This window comes from Hemiscyllium ocellatum, chromosome 43, assembly GCF_020745735.1.
Source record: "Hemiscyllium ocellatum isolate sHemOce1 chromosome 43, sHemOce1.pat.X.cur, whole genome shotgun sequence".
Taxonomy (NCBI): domain Eukaryota; kingdom Metazoa; phylum Chordata; class Chondrichthyes; order Orectolobiformes; family Hemiscylliidae; genus Hemiscyllium; species Hemiscyllium ocellatum.
The window spans coordinates 20,338,997-20,352,461 of record NC_083443.1 but is presented as its reverse complement, the minus strand read 5'-3'; the positions used below and the strand labels follow the sequence as shown (position 1 = coordinate 20,352,461).

Below are 13,465 nucleotides of genomic sequence, written 5' to 3'. Positions count from 1 at the left end.
TTCCAATCTTTGCATTACAGCTTCTGCTATGAGTCCAGAGATGGGTGAGCCCATGGGTGTGCCGTTGTGTTCCAAAGAAGACTGTGGAGGCCAAGTCATAGAATTTAATCAAGAAATATACATCTTTTTAGATCTTTAAAGACATCCAAAGGCTATAGGGAGAAAGCAAGAAAAGGATATTGAGATAAAGGAGCAACCGTTATTACATACTGAATGGTGGAACAGGCCTAAAGGACCAAATCATACAATTCTAGAACCCCCATGGTGTGGAAGCAAGCCATTTGGCCTATCAAGTCCACACCACCCCTTTAAATAATATCCCACCTTCCCCTATCCCCACAACCCTGCATTTCTCATGGCTAATCCACCTAGCCTCCATATCCCTGGATACAATGGGTAATTTAGCATGGCCAATTCACCTAACCTGCACATCTTTGGACTGTGGAAAGAAAACTGAGCATCTGGAGGAAACTCCTGGTAAGAATGTGCAAACTCTACATTGACAATCGCACGACACTGGAATTGAGCCCTGGAACTGCTAACCACTGAACTGTCATGCTTCCCAAATGGCCTATTCTTTTTCCTGGTTTCTATGTCCATGTTTCGAAAAGAAAGAAATTCCCGTGAAATTTATTTATTTGAAAACCAAAAGTCTTTGTTCATGCGTTTCGACGTTTCGAGCATAAGCCCTTCATCAGGAATAAGCTTATTCCTGATGAAGGGCTTATGCTCGAAACGTTGAATTCTCTATTCCTGAGATGCTGCCTGGCCTGCTGTGCTTTGACCAGCAACACATTTGCAGCAATTCTATGCATGATCCCAGTAAGCACGCCAGCAAAATGTTGCAGTGTTCACTTCCCCTACCTTAGTTATAGATAGATGCAAATAAAATACACACACACACACACACACACACACAAAAAACAAGCTGTTGCAATAGATGCATCAGCAGAATACATAACAGCCAACTGGTGATACAGGGGATGGAACCTTGTAATGGAGTTCACTTCATTTTTTTAAAAAAAGTCTGCAATTCACAAATTGCATTACAGTCAAATCATGATTATGAAACATATATTATAGGTGAGCGATCTGTATGCTCTATCAAGGTACATGATATGTTCTTCCATGGACTAACTATTCATCATTGTAAATTTACCAAAACAAATCTGTAATTGTTAAGCTTCCAACAAATGGTCTTTCTATAAATTTTTTTCATAAAAGATAAATGAAGAGCCAAATCCTCTTAATATCCAAAATTATGCACATTTCGCTCTAAAAATGCTTTACTTGTAATCTTTTTCTTGGAAATGACAAAGTCAAAGTCTTGTTTACTCTTAAATAGTGAAATATGACAATGGTGCAGAATGCTTCCAGCTATTTTTTTCCACTGGTCAAATAGGGAAAAATAGCAAGAAGGGAAGGGCTAAATAAAATGGAGTTTGAGAGGTAATAATGCATGAGGACACAGCTAGCTGGAGTGAAATGGGAAAGGAGTGTAGTAGCAAAGGCAGTCAAGCAACAATGACAGATGTTGAAGAAGATAGCTCATGGCTCATACCAAAGTTATATCCCAGTGAGAAAGAAGAATTCTGGGAAGGGGACAACTCAACCGTGACTGTTCTCTATTTTTCCCTCTTTTTTTTAAAAAAAAATTAATCCCTTTATCTTCCTTTGTTGAAATCTAAACTCCTAATCCTCAGATGTGCTTCCTCTTTTGGCCAATTCCTTGGATCTAATACTGTCACTAATTTTCCTTGTTATCCAGGATTGGGCTACCTTCCCAATTTTATTTTTGTGCCAGACAGCAATGAATAATTATTGCAGTTCTTTCATGAACCATTTAAATATTTGCCATTGCCAATTCACTGTCGCCCCTTTTAAGTAACATTTCCCAATGTATCGTAGCCAGCTTATGCCTCATCGAATCATAGTTTCCTTTATTCCAATTCAGGACCCTTGGCTCCAAATCAAAAATGTCAGTATCCAACACAGTGAAGAGTTGAATCACATTACGGTCAGCCTTCTCCAAGGAACCCCCTCACAACTAGATGGTCAATTATTCTTTTCTGCTGATAAAATATCCAGTCCAGGGTAGCCTGTTTAGTTCATTCCTGTGTTCTCTAGTTGATTCTTGTGTTCTCCCAAAGCTGTCATCACATTTGGCAAGTATACTTTTGATCCCTTCATCAAAGTAATTTATGTAAGATATAAAGAGTTGAAGTCCCAGGCAGATCCTTGTGGCATGCTCTTGTTAATTCTCGCCACTTGATTAATTTATGCTCGTTCTCTGCTTCCTGTTAGCTATGCAATTATCTATCCATGGTAATATTCTTCCCATTCACCATGAGCTCTTTTCTGCAATATCCTGTGATGTAACACTTTATAAAATGTCTTGTGAAAATCTATTTACAGTACATCGCTGGTTCCCTTTTATGCATAAACTTGCTTTCTCAAAAACTCCATTAGATTGGTTTAATGTGATTTCCCTTTGACAAAATCTTGTTGATTTGACCAATCTCCTTAACCATCTTTAATAGCTTCTAAAATGTCCTGTCAGATTCAACTACTGAACTGGTCAGCAAACTCCAAAGATATCCACTACCATCTGAGTGTAATATTTTTCCTCATGTCCCCTCTAATCATTCTACCATTCACTTAAATTTGTGTGCCCTATAAATTGACTTCTCCACTTGGGGAAATAGATCTTTCTTGTGTACTTTACATCCTGATCTGCACAACAACTCTATTTATCTACCTTTGTTCGATATTCCTTGATATCTTTACCCATTGCAATTTTGTAACCCTCTCTTCAGGGTCATACATTTAAGATTTTTTGATCGGGGTGAAATTTGCTATAAATTGGCCTTGTGTTGAGTTTGTGATCATGTTTAGAGAGAAAGTCCACTATTAAATCTGGACTTGTAGTTCAAGCACAAGCAAGACCAGAATCGTACTCTATTGAGAAGATGCACATAACTGGGGGAATGGAAAGAATCTGTCTCTGAGCAATAAATATAGCTGCTGTAATATATGCATGTAATGCTTAAGAATTTGACATGTCACCTCTTCCATTTAAAAGTCCTCAATTAATCTTGTTATTGAGGGTGGCACGGTGACTCAGTGGTTAGCACTGATGCCTCACAGTGCCAGGGACACAGGTTCAATTCCACCCTTGGGCCTTTGGAGAGTTTGCACATTCGCCCCACATCTGCTTAGGTATCCTCTGTGTACTCTGCTTTTTTCCCACAGTCCAAAGATGTGCAGGTTAGGTGGATTGGCCTGGCTAAATTGCTCATAATGTACAGGGATGGTTTACAGGGAATGGTCTTGGTGGGTCCAGGTGAGATAATCTTGAGAGGATCAGTGTGGACTCTATAGGCTGAATGGCATGTTTCCACATTGTAGGGATTCTGAGTATTTCATAACCGAGAATCCCATAATTTAAAAAAAAACCTATGTTGCTGTTGTCCTTGCAAAACACTAGGTGGTGCTAATAGTTCCAATGATAAACAAATGGATTTCAAATGCAAAATCATGGTTGACAGTTCAGTTAATATTTTACGAGGAGTATGTATAGCTACATTTTGTCCATGAATCACTTATTTATGGAAATAATTTATTTATTATTTTGTCCCACATTCTGGTATCAAAAATAGGGTTTTAAGCAAAAAAGTATAAAATACAAATATATCACAACACCGTGATTAACCTTTGTCTTGTCTTGAAGTGTCTTAAAGCCTTCATGAGAATGCTTATTTGAAAACTTCTCAGTCTGATCCAGGATTACTTCTGTCTGCAGTCATAAGATATTTGTGTAAGTTGCATGCTTCTTATAGAAGGCCCATTTATTTGGTCTGCACTTGGGATGTCAGAGATGGTATCCTTGTACCTTGAGTCAGCTGTATTTTGCTCATAGGATGGACTGGAACCAATACATCTTATGTTCAACTCTCACTGCTAGCTACAATTACCACAGCCTCACATGCTTCTCACCTGAAGGGGAGAATGATGACCATGATGCCTCTGGATAGTGTCCCTTGATAAAGATGATGTCTAAGGTAGAAGGATTCCAAAACAAAAGACCAAAATGTTTATGTTCTGGACCAAAGGTGTGTCACACTGTTGGGTATGGTTGTTTATTTACTACCTGCAGATAAAACAGCATGGCAAGGAGAGTTTCATCAAGCCTTGGTCAACAACTGCACCTAAGGAGAGGAAAACTCTGAATCCAAATCTGTGACTTGCTGACTTTACTGCTAGTTTGCTGTGCCTTGACAGGTGAACTCCAGGCTCAAAAAGTGAGGTCAGTCAGTGCAAACTGAGCTCCATTTCAAACTTCGTTCTGCTAGCAGGAAGGGAAAATAATCCATCTTAACCCTGCAAGATAAGTAAATCCTGTAGTGATGGGAAGGAAGTTAAAACAGGTGTAAGATGATAGTGGAAGAAACAGTTCCAATCTTTCATGAAGATGGCTCAAGATATTAAATCATTTTGTTGATGACATGAAGATACAATCATCTGGAGCACAGAAGATGGCTGCTTCTAAATTGGAAAGGAGTGTTCATGCTCCAATCTTCAGCTTATTGACAAAGATAAATTCCTCCCATATCTCATGAAGTCATTTAGAAAACATCACTCAAGGACAAAATTGTCGCTGGTAATTTCAATGCCAGAGTTGTCCACGGTAGCCTGGCATGGAAGGGATCACTCTAACACCACGGAGTTGAAAACTTCAATGAAAATGGGGATATTCAGCTGAAACTCTGTGCAGTAATGCAACTGTCTAAACCAACACCTTTTCAACAAAAATAAATCTTTATGGATCCTTGCTGTAAACTCAATTTTTTTGTGCCAGTATGACCTAAAGGATACATTGCTACTCAAGCCATGCCCAGTGATGACTGTGACACAGGTCACAGGCTTGTTTACTTATTTCAAACATAAGCAGGAGAACAGACTCAGATGATGTATCAAAGAAATTGAGCCAATGACCTGCAAACCTCATCTTGCAGCAATACATATCAAGGAACCTTACAACGCAAACTAGAATGCCATACTGTCTCCTGAGAATTCCCCTTAAAATGAATCCCAAGAGTATGTTAAAGTTGCAGGACTTAATACTTTCAAGAACAGAGATTGGTTTGATGGAAATGCAATCAATAATATGGTCAGCTCATGAGGCTTGTTTTCCTCAGCCAGCTGGCGAAGAGTAAAAGGCAAATAATCTCAAGGAGCACCAATGGCAGGACCCTACACACCAACAAGGAGTCAGTCCTGGATTGCTTGTCAGAGCACTTTGAAGCACTCTTCAGCGTCACGTGCATAATACTGACGTCAATGGCAGCTTGTCAAATAAGAATGAATGAGAGCTCAACTCTGGGAGAAAATGTGACAGCCATGAACTAGACAAAGAGCAACAAAGTTTGGAGTTGATGGCATTCCAGATGAAGCCTTGATAGCTGAGAGACCTGCTTGACTATGAAGAATCATGGGTTTTTCATAGCCTGCTAAGGATAGGTAGGGATCCCACAAGATCTTTTTGGTGCCATTATCAAAAACTAAGGCTGAAAGTTAGTTTGTTCTAACAGCCATGTGATCAACCTCTTTTTCTGTTGCTTGGAAGGTCCTGGCTAGAATTTATCTGATCAAGCTTGTGTCTATCATTACAGGAGAACTTCCAGAAAGCCCAAGTCATTTTGGAACAAACTGAGAGACCACAGACAGTTTTAGCATTCAAAAAAAAATTACAAGAGAAGTGTTATGAACCAAACAAACACCTGTATATTATTTTAGTAGAGTCATAGAGCTGTACAGCATGGAAACATTTCCTTCAATCCAAGATGTCCATGCCGACCAGATATCCAAAATTAATCTAGTCCCATTTGCCAGCATTTGGCCGACATCCCTCTCCACCTCTCCTTTTCATGTACCCCACCCATCCAGATGCCTTTTAAATATTGTAATTGTACCAACCTCTACCACTTCCTCTGGCAGCTCATTCCTTAAATGCACCATCCTTTGCAAGAAAAAGTTGCCCCTGAGGTCCCTTTTAAATCTTTCCCCCTCTCACTCAAAACCTGTGCCCTCAGATTTTGGACTCCCATGTCCTGGGAAAAAGACCGTGTCTGTTCACCCTATCTATGCCCCTCATGATTTTATTAACGTCTATAAGGTCACCCCTCAGCCTCTGACGTGCCAGGCAAAATGGCTCAAGCCTATTCAGCCTCTCTATAGCTCAAATCTTTCAAACCTGGCAACATCCTTATAAATCTCTCCACCACTCTTCCAAGTTTCACAACATCTTCCCTGTATAGCAGGGAGACGAGAATTGTATACACGGTTCCAAAATTGGCCAAACCTATGTCCTGTACAGCCTCCATATGACCTCCCAACTTCTATACTCAATGAAGTGACCAATAAAGGCAAGTGTACCAAATGTTGCCTTCACTACCTGGCCTACCTTTCCAAGACATGTGACACTGAGTAAAGATACATCATGGAAAATACTTGTTTTAAAAAAAAGCATGCCCATGCAGGTTTCTGACTTCAGTGATGCAGTTTCATGAAATTTGTCCTGTCAAGCATAACAGCAATCTTGCAAATCCCTTCTGAATCTGTGGTACAACACCGGGATGTTCTGACCTGACCTTATCCACCAGCCCAGACGTGATGATGCAACAGGCAACCCTAGGTCTTCAGGTATTTATTTATCATACAGAATTTTTTTGAAAGTTACACAAAGAAACAGGAGGAACTCATCTGTAAATCTCATAGACGAACTATGCTCTCTTGGCTTATAATGAAGCAGACCTGAAGCGGAGAAAAAGTGAGCAGCATGACTCTTCAGACTAAAGAAAACTGAAGTCCTGAAGTATCAGCTTACGCTCCAAGAATATAGATCACTTAGCTTTGATGTCCAGGCAACCAAGCTGAATGCTGTAAAATAATTTACCAAATTGGTGACATCATTTTGTTTTATACTGTTGTATATGAGGAAGTAGACAATTAGCTTTCAAAAACAAACCACCCAGCCTGCTGACCTTGAATGACTGATGCAACCACAGCCTTAGGGCACAGACCAAACTCAATATGCAAAGCTGCAGTCTTCAATTCTCTTTTGTGTGGCGTTAAGCCATGGATCCTATACTGCTGACAAAGTGCTTCCATCAGTGCTGACTTCACAGCATTCTCAGATCCCTCGTTAGGAGTCTATCACAAACATTGTGTCCTGGAAATAGCCAAGCTCAGTATTGTCTGAATGGATGACAGTTGTTTGCCTAAGATTGTGTTGAACCCCAAAATGGAACAGAACTGCACCAAATAAAGCCTATTTCTTGTGTGCTGCATTGACTATTACCAGTGCAAACAGCAGGCCGAAAACAGAAATGCCTAGAGATGCCATAGGGACATTTGAGACTGCACCAAGAGCTGACAAGTTAGAGAAAAGGGAGAGAAGCATAGATCCAGTTGTCCCAACTGCGACTACACCTTTATTTGCATCCATTGTAGCAGGCAGGCAACTAATGAGTGCAATCTTCCCAAAAGCTTTGTCCATGAAGAAATGACAAAAGGTCTGGGGAAAGGTGGTCCATACATTTCAGAAATGAAGTAGTAACTGAAGTGTGTAAATACTAAGCTTATTTATGAAAAGCTCACTGTTTTAATTTTGCTTTGTTCATTGCATGCTAATTTTATTAAAAGACTGCTAGCAAAATCTTGGTTCTGTTCAGTTTAACTATTTTGTATCCTAGGATTTGGTGCCATTTATTCACATCATGATGATCTTGCCCAGAAACTTCAGTATCAAAAAACTTTGAGTATGCGCATGTGCTCTTGTAAAGCTTTGGACCTGAAGATGTCAGGTTAGGATAGTACAAGGGACAATCGATTAGAAAAGGCTGGACAACTTTGAAGCCAACTCAAAGTAAGCATTTTACAGTTAGCCTTTTCTGTACTTAAATCATATATATCACCACTTAGATTACAATACTGCATTCAAACTACATCACAAATACTGATCCATGCAGTCACAAGGTCATGTATGGAAATTAAGTATCCTCACAATTTAGGTCTTTTTTCTCTTTCAGATTGGGAAGCAGATCTGTAAATATGTTCTTTCTAAATGAAACATTGTCTTCAAAGGCATCACTGTAATAAATGCTCTATATTTTTGTACAAATTGAAATTGGTGGTTGACCTCCTTTTGAGGTATCTGCTTCAGTCGGCAAACATCTCTTGCATCAGAGTACAATTGACAGCACTGTTGCAGTATTAATATTCTTCTGTACACTACTGGCATCATCAATTCCCTTTTTCTCATTTTGTGAATGTGTGGATAAAATGTAACAGAGAAAATAATTAATGTGGGAAATAATAAACAATAGCAGGAAGGACCAGAGATTGCGGATCTAAGAGCAAATTATCAGATAAAACTCAAGGTTATAAAAGTAATGTAAGAACCTTATTCGAATTCCATATTTATCCAAAACAAACAGAAACTTGAAATGCAAGTTGAGATAAATAAGTATGATCTAGTGGCTGCAACGGAGATGTGGTTGAGATGATTTAGATTGAAACCTGTAAATTCAAGGGTATGCATTGTTTAAGAAGGCAAGGTCTCTATGAAAGAGTGGAGGAGTGGCTCCGTTAATTAAAGATGATACTAGCATAACAGATACTAGCACAATGAAATAAGTTCAGGAAAGCAGGATATAGAAGCATTCTGTGTACAGACAAAGAACGATAAAGGCAAGAGATCATTTATGGGAAGTGTATATAAATCCCCTAACACTAGCTACATGGTAAGATTAGATTCCCTACGGTGTGGAAACAGGCCCTTCGGCCCAACAAGTCCACACCGACCCTCCGAAGAGTAACCCACCCAGACCCATTTCTCTCTGACTAATGCACCTACCACTATGGGCAATTTAGCATGGCCAATTCACCTCAGCTGCACATCTTTGGACTATGGGAGAAAACTGGAGCACCCGGAGGAAACCCGTGCAGACACAGGGAGAATGCGCAAACTCTACACAGTCATCCGAGGCTGGAATTGAACCTGGTGCTGTGAGATAGCAGTGCTAACCACTGAGCCACCGTGCCGCCCAGGGTATCAATAAGAAAAAATGGGAACTTGTCAAAAAGGGTACAGCAATTTAAACCTACATCCAGACTGGAAAAATCAGATGGGACAAAATAGTTTAGATACCAAATTCATTGATTGTTTTCGGGACATGTTATGCCCCAAACCAGCCAACAGACTATATTAGATTTGGTTTTGATCAATCAGATAGAATTAATTACTGATCTCATAGTGGAAGCACCCCTTGGTAGTAGCAGCTATAATATGCTTGAATGCTATATACAGTGTCAGGGACCGATGTGCAAGTCAGACTATTATTTTGAATTTAAACAAGGCCAATTATGAGAGCATGAAAGCCAAGCTAGCAAATGTGAACTGGCATTTAGGTTCAAGGATAGATCACTAGAGATATAGTAAAGAACTTAAGGGGATATTGAAGAAAGTATAGAAGAGATAACATTCCAACAAATAAGAGCATTTCCAAGGGATGGTCTCACCATCCATTGTTAATTTTAAAACAAAAGTGTACAAGTATCAAATTGAAAGTTATGACATCGAATTGTGCAACGATCAGTAGCAGGTAAGAAGATTGGACAGAATAGTTTAAAAGCAACCAAAGTGTTACCAGGACATTAAAAAGGGAAGAAACCTGAGAATATGAAAGAAAATTCGCCAAATTATGGAGAGATAGGAAAAGTTTCTTCAGATGTTTGAAAAAGAATAAACAAACTTAAGTGTTGGTCCTATAGGAAATTCACCTAGGGAATTAGCAATGGATGTAAAAGAGATGGCAGACAAATTGAACAGATATTTTCATGGGTCTTCACTGAAGAGGGTTCAAGTAATATCTGGAAACAGCCAAAAAATCAGAAATTGAAATGGAGGGAGATACTCAAGAAATTTACACTTGCAAGGAAGGTAATACTGAGTAAATTATGGTTGTTGATCCAGCATGAACTAAGAATGGGAATCAGCCATTTGGCTCTTAAGCCTGCTCCACTGTTTAAATAAGGTCACGGCAGAGCTAACATTGCTCATCCACTTTCCTGCCCTGGCTAATAAACCTCAATTCCTCCTTTAATTAAGAATCCATCTATCTCAGCTTGAAAATACATAAAGTCTCTGCCCCCATAGCTCTGTGGCAAGGAGTTCCTGAAGACACTCAGTTCTTAGAAGAAGTTTCCCCTCATTTCAATCTTAAATTGGAATCCCTTTCTGAGATTGTCCTCTTGTCTAAGGCTCTCCCATGAGAGGAAACATCCTTTTAGCATTTACTCTGTGAAGCCCATTAAAAGTCTTATGTTTCAGTGAGATCATCTCTCATTCTTCTAAACTACAATGAGTAGATGCATTTCCGCCTATTTTTTACATCACTTACAAGTTTAACTGCAACTCATACAACTTGGAGAAAGGAAGTGAATATGTGTAAATAGTTAAGGTTCCAACACTGGTCCCATGTCGGATACTGCAGGTTGCCAATCTGAAACAAAAACCCTTTTTTCTGCTCACTGTTTACTGCCCATTTGCTAATTCTCTATCATGCAAGTATACTGCTTCCAATGCTACAGACTGTTTTCTTATGAGTTAACTTTTTATGAGACACCTTGTCCAATGTCTTCTGGAAGTTCAAATTTAACACACCTACTGGTTCACCTCTATCCGAATGAAAAGTTCCCAGGTCCTGATAGATTTCATCTTAAGTTCTTAAAAGAAGTAAACAAATCATATAGTTGACACACTGGTTTGAATTTTTCAAACTCACTGGATTTGGGGAAGGTTCCTCTGGGCTGCAAAATAGCTAGTGTAAGTCAGCAATGCAAGATACGAGCAAGACAGGAAGCGAGAATCAACAGACTAGTTAGCTTAGCATTTAGGAAGATTTTGGAAGCTGTTACAGATGTTATTACATCAAAGCACTTGGTTAAGTTCAAAGTAATCATGCAGACCCAACATGGATATGACAAAGGGGATTTATGTTTAACTAATTTAGATACAACATACAACATTACAGCACAGTACAGGCCCTTCGGTCCTTGATGAGCAAACCTGAGAAACCAATCTGAAGCCCATCTAGTGTACACTACATTCCTGTTACTCCTACCAAAGTGAATCACTTCACACTTTTCCACATTAAATTCTGTTTGCCACCTCTCAGCCCAGCTGTGCAGCTTATCTATGTTCTTCTGTAATCTACAACATCTTTTGGCACTATTCACAACTTTACTGACCGTGTCATTTGCAAATTTACTAACCCATTCTTCTACGCTCTCATTCAGGTCTTTTATAAAAATGACAAACAGCAGTGGTCCCAAAACACATCCTTGCGGTACACTGCTAGTAACTGAACTCCAAGATGAACATTTCCTTTCAACCACAACCTTCTGTCTTCTTTCAGCTAGCCAATTTCTTAGCCAAACTGCTCAAATGCCTTACTGAAATCCATATGCACCACATCAACCACTTTACCCTCGCCCACCTGTTTAGTCACCTTCTCAAAGAACTCAATAAAGTTTGTGAGGCACGTACTACCCTTCACAAAACTGTGTTGACTATCCCTAATCAACTTATTCCTTTGTAGAGGATAGTAAATCCTATCTCTTACAAACTTTTCCAGTACTTTACCCACAACCGAAGTAAGGCTCACTGGTCTATAATTACCAGGTTTGTCTCTACTCTCCTTAAAAAGGGGATGTCATTTGCTATCCTCCAGTCTTCCAGCACTATTCCTGTCGACAATGTCAACATCAAGATCAAAGCCAAAAGCTCTGCAATCTCCTCCCCTGCTTCCCAGAGAAACCTAGGATAAATCCCATCCAGCCCAGGGGAATTGTCTATTTTCACACTTTGCAGAATTGCTAACACCACCTCCTTGTGAACCTCAATCCTATCTAACCTAGTTGTCTATATTTCAATATTCTCCTTGATTAACATTGTCTTTTTCCAGTGTGAATACTGATGAAAAACATTATGGAAGTTTAGTTTATTTGAAGTAGTAGTGATTATGGATAAAGGGAAACCAGTGGATGTATTGTAGTTAGATTTCCAGAAAGCATTTCTTTAGATTAAATTAGATTAGATTAGATTAGATTTCCTACAGTGTGGAAACAGGCCCTTCGGCCCAACAAGCCCGACCCTCCGAAGAGCAACCTGCCCAGACCTATTCCCCTACATTTACCCCTGACTAATGTACTTAACACTATTTTAGCATGGCCAATTCACCTAACCTGCACATCTTTGGATTGTGGAAGGAAACCAGAGCACCTGGATGAAACCCACGCAGACACTGGGAGAATGTGCAAACTCCACACACAGTCACCCGAACTGAGAATTGAACCCGGGTCCCTGTGAGGCAGCAGTGCTAACCACTGAGCCACCGTGCCGCCCAAGTCAACCAGCATTCACTGTACCTACCTTTCCTTTCACCCTAACAGGAATATACTATCCCTGGACTCTTATTTCATTTCTGAAAGCTTCCCATTTTCCAGCCATCCCTTTACCTGCGAACATCTTCCTCGAATCAACTTTTGAAAGTTCAAATTCCCTTCCTCCAAAGGCAATGGTGGCAGGTAAATTTTTTATTATCAAGGCGATGAAATTATTGGGGATGTGCAGGAATGCAGAATTGAGATTACAATCTGATCAGCCATGAGCTTCCAAGGACTGTGCGACTGAATTTTGTTCTTTGTTTATTATAAAGGAAAACGTTTTAGAGGAGCAAAAGTAGTTGTCTTCCAAATATTTCTGGGATAGAAGAGAGTAGAGGATTTCAGGATGTTTAGGTGGTTAAAATTTTACTTTTTAATGCATAAATATTTACACAAAATTCTAAAGAATATTTTCATTCTCGTGATCCTTTATAGATACTACTTTTTGCGTCAGACGGAAGTTGGAGCACTGACAAATCTAAGTCTGCGAAGGTTTATTGATTTTTTTTGGTTTATTGATACACGTGTTCTAAATTCGAACCGTCTTTTCAAATAGCGTGGTGTTTTTCCATATCGTTTGCAAATCTGCCCACTTATGTGCAAATTGTACAAGGTTTAGCATTTAATCGGTTTTAGAGGCCAAGAACAGCCTATTGGGACATAACTGAAGAAGTTGATATTAATGTTAATAAGCCTGACATCTGGATGCTTTCTGTGTTGTGAAAGTGAAGCATCGTTAATTCGATCATGCTGGCAAAGAAGCTTGTTTGTTTTAAAAAGGCTACAAACAACCCAGAATTACTGACGTGAAGAACTCAAGTGGAAAATGTTTCAAAGGGGTCGGGTGATTGGACAGAGAACCCATCAATCAGACACTTCAAAGAGCTTGCGACGTTGTGAATGGATGTTGCGAATGAATGGGTAACGGTGGGGGCGGGGTTTCCGGTTCCAGGTT

The 13,465-nt window shown here is 39.5% G+C and overlaps 1 protein-coding gene across 2 annotated transcripts in view; it reads left to right on the top strand.

The window, feature by feature from the left end:
• Positions 1-13,465, top strand: part of adka (adenosine kinase a) — a 275,680-nt gene that overhangs the window by 17,965 nt on the left and 244,250 nt on the right. The window lies entirely within an intron of this gene.